Here is a 9,178-nt window from a genome sequence, read left to right on the forward strand (position 1 = left end):
GACAGCATACAGTGTCTCACCCTGATTTGCAACTTTGGAAGTATAAGAACCAAGTTTTCGGAAAGGCTCTGCTTTCACCCATGGGGCCTTATCACTGCAGTCACAAGTGGCTTTCATCTGCCCCCGCTTTAGTAGGGAAGGAAGGACTGTGATTCATACCCACTCCAGTGGGCAGGAAGAACTGCAGTGCTGTACTTGGCAGTTCTGATCCACAGTTTTTAATTTTTGTTCTTTCACACCAGAAGGGGAAAATCATTTAAGTTTCACATCTTCAGCCTTGTTTAGCCAAAAAGCAAACCAAATAAGTTATCAGTTGACCAAACCTCACTTTGTTTGGCCAAAGAAATAAATAAGCTACTGGGTTTGGTCTGCAGACTTTCTGGAACAGAAAACTTCTTGTCTCTTCTTCATGGCTTGTCCCAAAGATCCTGGCAAAACCTTAAAAGAAATCGGATGCAACCAAAAAATATGCAGACAATTGAGAGACATGTGATGAGCTTCATTCTCTGAATAAACTTTTTACTGCACTGAGATAGCGCAGATTCATGGAAGGTGACAAAAGAGTCTTATTTCTGGGCATCAGGACGCTGAGAAGGAAGACTGCCATCACCCCTGTAGTGCAGAGAAATCTGTGAAGTGCTATGCAGTGAAGCAGGAGTGTGCTGACCACCTGAAAGAAGGTCAGGAAGAAACCATGTTAATCTTCAGCCAAGACTAGCAAAGTGAGATATGCAGAGGACTTTCTAACTGGGAAGGTGACAAGTCTCTAGGCAAAGCCACAGAGAAATGCTGAGGGACCTCCTTCATTCAAGGCATTTAGGAAACATTTGACAAACATCTTTGCCAGTAGCCTAGATATACTTGATACCTCTCACCAAAAAAATTAGATTAGGTCATTTATTGAAGTCCTTAACACATTAAATTTCTACGATTTCTATTTCTATTATTGCTAAGAGTAAGGTATAGAAATACAAACAATATCTTACCCATATTTATTATGTAGTATAAAAACACATATGTATTCTGGAGCAAGACCCCCAGTAACAGTCCAAAAAAAACCCCAAAACATAAGGAAAAAAAATATATTTTTATTTTCCCAGTCCTAAAAGAAGGATTATCTTTGACACCTTTGCATTAAAACAGAATTTTGAAAAGCAGAAAAAATTGCCATCTCTTACCTGCAAAAAAGGAAAAACAAAATAAAATCCTGAGTGAAAGGTTGACTTTTTCATCCATTTAAAAGAAAAATAAAAGGAAGAAGAAACCATCTTTTCTGAAAGTGCTAATCCCAGTGGCATTGTAATAGCTGAAAAATATCTTCCTCAAGTTCTCTATGCAAATAATCTTTATCCACTTTTAGATAATGACATTTGGGTAGAGACGAATAGATTTCCTGTGGGAATGCTTTTATGTCACTAGTGGTATTCAGTTCCTGAAAACTGCAATTGATCTGTGGGGGTCAAATCTACTTAAACCATGTTTAATATTACCAGAAATTAGTCCTTCAATAGTCTCTTCTTCAGGAAAAATATCAATAATCAACTGGGTTCTCTTCTATACTGACATAATGCATACAATATTGTTGTTGCTTTGCAGAGTATGTACTTTGCATTTTTTCCACTTTCAGATTCACAGTTCGGTTAGTATTAATAGATGTAAACCCATAAACTGAATTTTCACTGAGATTAGTACAATCTACATGGCTCCAGGCCTTCAGTTTTGGCAGTACCAATGCTACCTTAGCAATGAGTCTCTTGTGAGAAAAGCTCTGTGCAGAAATTGCACTGTACTCACATGATAGCTGTTGAATATGTGTTTGAAATTAAATATCAGGTGTGTTTGCAATTAAACTGTGTAGGGAATCCTCAACACAAAATGACAGCTGTCAAAATCTAGGCTTTCTCCTACTCTAAGGCAAAGCTTTGGAGAGATGAATTTATTGCAGAAACACTAATAGCTGAGACTAATAGCAATCTGCTGCGCCATAAGTTTGGGACCCTATTCTGATTTTCCTGGAGTACTCTGGTATTTGTTTGTACAGACAATGGAGGAACTGTATGAGACTTTATAGATGCCATTACTTTCTGTATTTCCTTATGAAAACCATTCTACCAAATACTTGTTCAAAATGCACACAGCCCCACATTGGAGGTGTCTGTCTGCAACACAGGTGACACAGACTGAAGCTCCTGGGACTAGAGCACCTCAGAGCTGTAGAGAACACAGCTGGGGACGTAAGAGTGTAAAAACTGCTGTGCTATCTCAGACCAGTGGTCCATCAAACCTGCTTGCCTATCTCAAACAGCAGCTGCTACCAGAAGCTTGGGAAAGAATACAAGAACAGGCCACACATATATTGATGATTTTTCCTCACATACTTACAGCTTCTGGGTATCTGTGGCTTAAGGAATTATTGAGATTTTAAGTGTATCCTCTTTCTGATGTTCTGTCCTTGTTTGACTTTTCCCTGTGAATGTGTCTAATTGCATTTTGAACTGGTTTATACCTTTGACTTCCATTAGATATGTGAACAAGTTTCACAGCTTAATTAGGAGCTGTGCCTAATCAAGTGTCTATTCTGAACTGGACTATGAGCTTTTTTTCCCCCTTCATCTTGTTTCAAAGGGATCTTTAGTGTGACTAGAATTTCAGTTCAACACTTTTCTGAAACCAGAACTGCTACTTGTTTCATGCCTTTGCTCTTATTCTCTGGTATACAGGGCAATACTAAATTGCCCTCTGTGGATGACAACTGAATTCTTTATCTGCATATTATTAGCACTGTTGACTTGCCCTTCAAACACAAACAAAGAGTTCACAGGCAACTTGGAGGCTGGGTAGCTCAAAAGCTGGTGCCAGGCTCCCTGCAGACAAACATGCTCAGAATCAAGTGCCAAGCAGGTTTAACTTAAACTACAGCTTTCTTACTGAGTAGGGTGGGAAATAATAGAGCTGACAGTGTCAAGCTTTCCACACCGGTCTTGGCTACCCTCCCCTTATCAGGCAAGAGGAAGAGAGAAGCTAATTGTTTGATCAGGATTAGCATTGTCTGCTACCAGTCACTAATGTCCGTTTAGAAGCAAAAATCAGTCAGTATTGTAGCTTACAGTATTTATATATAAATACTTACAAAATATTATTTTGCACTTTAATTACTAGTGTGAAAAAGGGAGTATTGTTATTTCACTTAATTACTATATGATATTTGTCTTTCATATTTGTCTTACATCCATATCGCTGTGTAGCACAGAAACCAAGTGAGTTGATATACCTTATTAGAGGCTGTAGCAGTGCAGAAAAGAACATATCTATATTATGGATTTTTAAACTGATGTAGCAGCATAGCTGCAAACCTACTTTCTTGCCTTGATTGAAGCCAGGCTTGCCCTGAGGTGATCAACAGCAGTATGAATACCTAAATTGCACTGGTTATAATACCATTTTACATGGAGCATTGTGTTTCTCTGTTCACTTTGCTGGTATTATGACCAAAGCACAAAATTCAACACCTTGACAGCAGGCATAGCTTTTGTATTTAAGTCACAAACAATATTTTCCAGTGTTAAGAGTAAACACAATTAATTTGTTTTAAAGAGTTTTTTATTATTATTATTTATTTAAACATAAATTTTGCAAATGTTATATGGGTTTTAAGCTTTTTTTTTCCCTCTATTTCGAGTGTTCTCTGTAGAAGACCAAGAAAGGGACAATTTTACTCTTACAGAGACTATTTCACTTAACAAAGAAAATTCTATACGGAAGAAAATGATACCCATTCCACAAAGAGCCAGGAAAAGGAAGGAAAGAAGGTGGTTTGGACTGTCAGTAGCTGCCATTGGGATGTTCCTCCTGTGTTCAGTCCCAATCCAGCCAGCAACAGCAATGGCACAGAGCTACATCTCAGTTTTTACATCAGAGTAATATGTTGTGTCTGCTCTGTTCTGATGAGCCTGCCACCCTGCAGCACCTACAGGCATTTCTGAGACATGGGAATTCCCTTCTCACAGTTTATAGGGAATCCTTGGAAGGTCCAGTATTGATGTGGAACCATCTGTGGCTGGGTAGATAAGGATGAGGGGTGAATATGTCTTCCTGATGCATTAGGCCATCCCAGTGTTAATGCTGGCTAGAAGGAAGACCAGGGCCGACAGCCACATGGGATGAAATTAAAGAAAAGCCTTCAGGCTTTGGCTTATTTTCTGTTGGCTAGCATAAGGAACATTTCAGAAGAGCCAGATTTTTGTTTGTACAGGTCTTTCTGTTATGTCAGCCATTCCGGGCTGTTTCAGCAACCAAGACAGGCAAATACAGCAAAGATTTAAATCAGGGCAGGTTTGCCCTGTACATAGGACAACAGCAAGCTCTAAAGAGATCAGATGGCCCAACCCACCCATGTTTGTGCCATTTCCCCAGTCTGGCTCCAAGAGATCTTGCCAGAGATGCACTGGCTCCCACATGAACAGTTTGCATTGAGTTGCAGAAGGGCTGCTCTTTTTCAAGCCAGCATGTTACAGATGTACACTGCTGGACCAAGAGTTAATTGTTTCAGTTTTCAAAGAAGGGGACAAAATTTAGCTCTGGAAGACCAGTGAGACCTGATTAACAGAGCCTGTTGGGGAAGCAATTTTGGAATAGAGAATTCACTTACATTATCATCGACACATTTGCAAAATGGCATAACTTTCTCTGTAATTTCATTCAACAAATGGGAACAAAAAGTGAGAGAAGTTCTGAAAATGTTGAAAATGCTCTTTTTGTCACTTTCAGAAACATTCTGAGGTGTACTTTTTTTTTTTTTTTTTCCAGAAGGACCATTCATTTAATTTTATATTTTCCTATAAAATGGCCACATCTCAAAATGAAATATCCAGGTCGACCTGAAACTAACCCTTTATGAAATACCCTTCTGCATACAATCTGTGAAGTTACTGGTGCTGCAGCTAATGAGGACAAGTGTCCAGTCCTTTGCCAGGTGGAATTTCCATCTTTTGCAAGGCTCTGTTAATAAATTGTAACTTCAAGGGGTCTGGAAGGTCATGATTTTTCTCATTGCACACTTGCAAGAATCAGATTTTCTCACCACGGATAATAGCAGCCTGGAGACAAACGATTACTATATGGTCTCATTACCAGACTCCTGGCCTTGAGACAGCTTCTGCTGAATGGCTTCTGTAGTCAGATAATACGTTGTTACCCATCTTCTAGGATTTACCTTTTGCTGCTTGTTTTGTTCCCAACTCACCTAGCATGGACACCCATTATTTCTCTGCTTTCTCATGAGGTTTTTTTAATAACATAGCATGGTATGATGATAAGTTTAGAATTACACCCATCCTCTTATTACAGTTACCACATCTCCCATCACCCCATCACAATCCACTTATTTTTCTCTTTCATCTGCTCTATATTGTCACCTAGCTGATACTTTCTTTGAAACAAGTACTGTCATTTTCTATGTGTATCTAAATGGCACCTGCCACAGTGAAAAGCCAGGCCAGCTGAGAAATGCTATTATATAATTGTGTAATAATTGCAATTAACATCAAAGAGAGAGAGACCTATAACTAAAATGCTTAAAACAACCTCGTCTTTCTGCTTCCCTGGGGTGTTGGGGTGTTCTTATCTCCCCTTTTGCTTTTTCTTATGCTTTTTTTTTTTTTGATCCACTTTTTAAAAAAAAAATGCTTTAAAAAACAACAAAAACAGATAACTTCAAATAATGGGCTTTCTCAGTGTCCCTCTGTATTCACCTGGTACATGTGCTGGCTTGCACTCTTATTGCAAAAATAGTTATCAGTGAGATTTAGGAGAATTGGCTGAATGGTGTCCACCTTCAGGAGTAGCATCATTAAAAGAAAAAAAAAAAAAAAAAAAAAAAAAAAACAGCTGAAGTTAAATACAAATGCACACTCATTTGTTGTGCCCTAGTTCAAAAATGCCCTTCAGACAGATGGATAGCTTTTACTTCTCTTATTCCCTGGCAGTGAAAATTAAACACTTGAAAGACAGTGGCAGCCTGACTCCTCAGCCTTCGCAGGAGAAAGACTACGCTCGTTGCACAACAGGGTCTGCACGCTGTGTGATTTTGCTTTTTGACCACAAGATGTCTCCTGCAAACCATGGAAATAGCAAAACACTGTAGGAGGCTGCATTCTGGCGAGGTGACGCATTGCACAGTCCTGGCTCTTAGGCTCAGCCTGTCTTAGTCTCACGCCTGCCTGGTAAGAAACCTGATTCAGATGCATCCCACTTGTTCCAACAACTCCAGCTTCAAAAGGTCTGGAGCATGGGCAGGATTAGTTTTGCACAAAAAGTTTACAAATGTCACAGAGATTTCAGTCCCTGTGCAGCTGTGAAAAAAGATGTGGTATAAAGAGAGTTCATCATACCACGCAGCCTTCAGGAAGATGCACAAGAGGAGCTTTCCAATGAATGTCCCACCATCTGCCACCCTAGGGAAAAGCCTCCCAGTGAGCAATGGTCAAGTCTGAAGAAAGAAGGAAAACCAGCTTAAACTTCTCCTTGGAGGGACAGGCTAACTGTAACAACCTGTAGGCATTTACAGAGAGTTTATAAATATCCTATGGGCAATACAGACCAAAAGACTGGCAAACACAAGTTGCTGAGAAAATCCTGTGCAAAGCAACTATGTGCACAGAAACGAGAACTTCCTTGAAACACAATGTTTGGGGGATTGATAGAAGCTTCAAAATCAAACATGAGTTATTTTGTGAGAACACAGCAAGCATTTAGCTCTCCTCTTAGCGGAGTTATTTTTACACTTGTCCAACACTGGCTATTGTCTCTGCCCATGGTGGATGGGTGGTGAATGTAGTCTGCACTCCTTGTTTCCTCTCATGTACAACGAGGCCCTCAGCATGCAGCCAGTGTTTTGGTTAATGCATTTCTTCATCCGTACTCTAATGCTGCATTAAAGAACAGGCTTGCCCTTGGACTGCTTTGTTTCTAGTGTAGGTTCTCCTTTCACAAACATAATTGAGTGTAACTTGTAACTGAATTGCCCACTTCGAAGTTAGAGCTTGTCAGCGTGCTTGAGAATATTTGTTTCTACAGCTTTCTATTAATAAAAATCTTGTATTCAAAAATGTAGTGCATTTGAGTTTAAAAACAAACAAAACGAGCAAAAAACAATAAATAGAAGGTTTGGGGGAATTTTTAAAGAAATCTTTTGAGGTCTTCTGACAAAACATTTATTTTTGTCCTCATCAGTTATCTTTTCTGAAAGAAACTGGGATTGAAATGAGTTCTTAAAATCAAAAGTGTCAGTTATATTGAATGATACACTCTTTTATGTGTATCATACTATTGATATTTATAATTTTTAACTGCAGCTTGTAAGGCACAGAGGCATGCAAAAAAATTAAGTAATGTTAACTACATCCTACAGATTGACAGGAGAAATAATTTGGCTGAAGCAAACCAGAGAGGGAGGCAGGGAGAAAACCCTGATCTCTGGATTGCCAGTGCTACCATACCAGATCTACTGACCTGCAGAGGTTTCTGAAACTTCCACCCAAAATCAGTGTCAGGGTGGTTGTCCTGGTGCTTCCCCAGCTAGCAAGCTCTGAGGGTAAGAAGCCTTAAAGGATGAGCAGCTGCTGGGTGTGGTGTCCTGCAATGTAACTCCCTGAGGCTGTGCTTAAAACCAGAGCCACCACAGAGAGAGGAGACAAGATTGTTGCCCCTCCTTCCCAAGCCCTGTACTCCAGTATTTCTTAAAGCTCTTACCTCAGCAACAGGCTTCTTCTGACTCTGAATTTTAAAGATGTCAAAGGGTCCCCTCTTTTTTATACATTTGTCTGCTGTTTAGCTCTACAAGACATGCATGTCTTGTACATGTCATAATGTATTTGAAGGCATAAGTTCCTGTTGCAGTGAGAAGGGTGTAACTTCACGTAGGTACTTTTCAAGTTACATTCCGTGTTATGAAAAGGTATGCTCTCCTCAAAAACTTTTTCTGTCCTGAGCAGCTCCACTGAGGTCGACAAGAGGCCTTTACAGGCAATTCAACTGTTGTTGAATAGAAGTAGTTACCCAAAAAAAGAAAAAGAACAAGTGAAAAAAACTACTGGCTTTTAAATATGTATATTATATATATATGTAAGAATTTATGTATATATATAAGAAGTCTAAATGATAGCAGAGGCTATTCTGAGGTGTAATATATAAACCGATTTGTAGTCTTCGTGTGAAATTATCATAAAATCATAAAGGTTGGAAAAGACCTCCAAGATCGTCTGGTCCAACCATTGCCCTACCACCAATGTCACCCACTAACCCATGTCCCTAAGCACCACATCCAACCTTTCCTTAAACACTGAATACATACCTCCAAAGTGTACTATTAAATATTACAATATGAAAAATTGTTCTAAGCATTTTTGTAAATTTTTGTTCTTGAAATATTGATTCAACAGTTCTGAAGGGCCACTTGGATTTTCTGTAAATACCAAACCAAGGTGGCTAACAAATGTATTGTATGGCTGCATTTCTCTATGCAATGTGCATTATGCAATTTATCATTTAGGTATGTTACTCATCAATCATGAATCATTGTTAAAAGGAGATGTAACTCAGAATGCTTAGTAAGATGCGTGAATGTGTTGTAATTTCAAATTAACTGTGGAAATGTATAAATAAATTGGTAATTACTACTCTCTTAGTTGTATGACGGTAACTACAGGACTTAATAAGAATTTAATTGAATGGTAACCACTGTCTTTTCTAAAACTAGTAGTTAGGCCTTGAGCTGAAGTATTCTGATTTTCTAAAACCTTCCCACAGTGATGCCTCAATTTCTCAATTTTCTGAGAGCCCATACAATTAAACATGTGTGTGCACGTGTGTATTTCCTGCATGGGACCCTGAGATTCCTGGTTAATGTTTGATCTGCACAAACACCTTCATACTGGTCTAAGTGTATTTGTTTTTCCTACTGGTCTTAGCAAGCATACCAGAAATCTGACTAAAACCTTAGAACACCTAAGTGTTATTTATTGGTAGTGTCACAAAATATGTTCACCCAGAATGACTTCTAGCTTTAAACTCACCAAAATTGGTTTTGTCCAATTTAATCTCTTCTTCTCCATCCCCGAAAATAAATTAGCTGAACTCCCATGAGGAGATTCCTGCCTCACTTGTCAGAGCTGATATAGAA

At 38.9% G+C, this 9,178-nt stretch overlaps 1 long non-coding RNA gene across 1 annotated transcript; it reads right to left on the bottom strand.

Moving 5' to 3' along the window:
* Positions 1–338: 338 nt before the first annotated feature.
* Positions 339–7,607, bottom strand: LOC121064436. The gene is made up of 3 exons (XR_005816504.1): positions 7,510–7,607; positions 6,390–6,487; positions 339–670 (listed from the first exon to the last, which is right to left on the bottom strand). It is a non-coding gene; the product is annotated as an uncharacterized LOC121064436 (long non-coding RNA).
* Between the last annotated feature and the right edge of the window lie 1,571 nt (positions 7,608–9,178).

Source organism: Cygnus olor, chromosome 2 (assembly GCF_009769625.2).
Source record: "Cygnus olor isolate bCygOlo1 chromosome 2, bCygOlo1.pri.v2, whole genome shotgun sequence".
Classification (NCBI taxonomy): domain Eukaryota; kingdom Metazoa; phylum Chordata; class Aves; order Anseriformes; family Anatidae; genus Cygnus; species Cygnus olor.